This window comes from Phodopus roborovskii, unplaced genomic scaffold (assembly GCF_943737965.1).
Source record: "Phodopus roborovskii unplaced genomic scaffold, PHOROB, whole genome shotgun sequence".
Lineage (NCBI taxonomy): Eukaryota > Metazoa > Chordata > Mammalia > Rodentia > Cricetidae > Phodopus > Phodopus roborovskii.
This window is the reverse complement of record NW_026126648.1, coordinates 12,208,905-12,210,309: the sequence shown is the minus strand read 5'-3', so window position 1 is coordinate 12,210,309 and position 1,405 is coordinate 12,208,905. Positions and strand designations below refer to the sequence as shown.

General features: G+C 41.0%; 1 non-coding gene across 1 annotated transcript; it reads right to left on the bottom strand.

The window, feature by feature from the left end:
- Positions 1–691: 691 nt before the first annotated feature.
- Positions 692–763, bottom strand: Trnag-ucc (transfer RNA glycine (anticodon UCC)). Its single transcript has one exon. It is a non-coding gene; the product is annotated as a tRNA-Gly (tRNA).
- Positions 764–1,405: the final 642 nt, after the last annotated feature.

Sequence of the window (1,405 nt, the reverse complement as noted above, 5' to 3'; positions counted from 1 at the left end):
CAATCACTACCATTTCATACACACATGTTCAAATATTCTCAAGATCTCTCTGCAAATAACTCAATGTAATACTAAAGTAGGCTCTTTACTGCCATTTGGAATACATACTAAAATCATAATTCTTTTTATGTGTATGTGTGACTATGTCTATATACATGTATGCCACAAGTTTACAGGTGCCATGGAGACCAGAAGGTACCTTCACCCGCTTTTCAAGTTCCAAATAACTATTCTTTTTATCTTTCAGTGTATGATATGCAATGGCAGAAAAGACCTGGAATAAAAAAAAAATGGTAGAAGAGAAGGAAAGAAGGAAGGGAGGATGAAAAGAAGAACGGATGTCTATACCTGAAATGCAAAGTCTAGATTAGACTCTTGACTCGGCCAGTCAGCACCTTCAGCACCTATGTTACCTGCACAGAATAGTCTCTTGTTTACTAACCTCAAGTTTCTCTTCTGGGCAACAGAGACCATTCCCTTCTTCTCATTAGCCTTAAGTTAAAGGACCAACCAAGACAATATTTATTGCATCGGGGCTTTGGGTTATCATGGGTTTTAACTATCTATGGGGCAGGAGGGAGGGCGGGAGAGCTAGGTAGTTCGCGCAGTCTCCACGACAAGCGGAGAGAGATAGAGAGAGGTGCCAGACTGGCCACTCTGGGCCCTGGACCTTGGCAAAAGGGGCACGGCTTGCGTTGGCCAGGAATCGAACCCGGGTCAACTGCTTGGAAGGCAGCTATGCTCACCACTATACCACCAACGCCCTAAGGGTTTTAACTATCTAAACAAAATTGTAGACATAAAAGTCACATGAAACCTTAATCAAAGAGCTGAAAATTTTCCTCTAGAATAAAGGTTTCCCTGTTTTGTTTTCAGTCATGGATGGCTCTGTGTCACTGCATTTTCATTACACAAGGTAAAGACTGTTAGCACAATACTCACATATCCCACCATTATTTTTAGGTTCTTGCCTCTTACTAGACTTGGGGTTCATTGTTGGCAGGTGTCTCTGCCTGTGCAAAGATGAACCTTCAAGGCTAGTTACTGGTATCTACAAGATGAAATTTTTACCAATATTATAAAATAAAGGCATACATGCATGCATGAATGAATCTCCAGACCTATCTCAGAAATTGGAGGATTTGTTTTTTATTATCTCTGTTATGAGGAGTCTTCAGCACACAGTACAAACTCTTTGAATTCCCAAATATCAGGAGATGTGGCATTTGTAGTCTTGGGTTTCCAGATGTGTCTACAATTTACTTCAATGTGGTAGCTCTCCCAGGTAAAGTCACCCATGAAGAGTCTTATATGTGAAGGAGCAGCAGAACCTACAATTGGGAAATCCATCATTAGACTTGGAACCACAACATAGCTGAACTGAACAGAGTAAGCAAAGAATGGC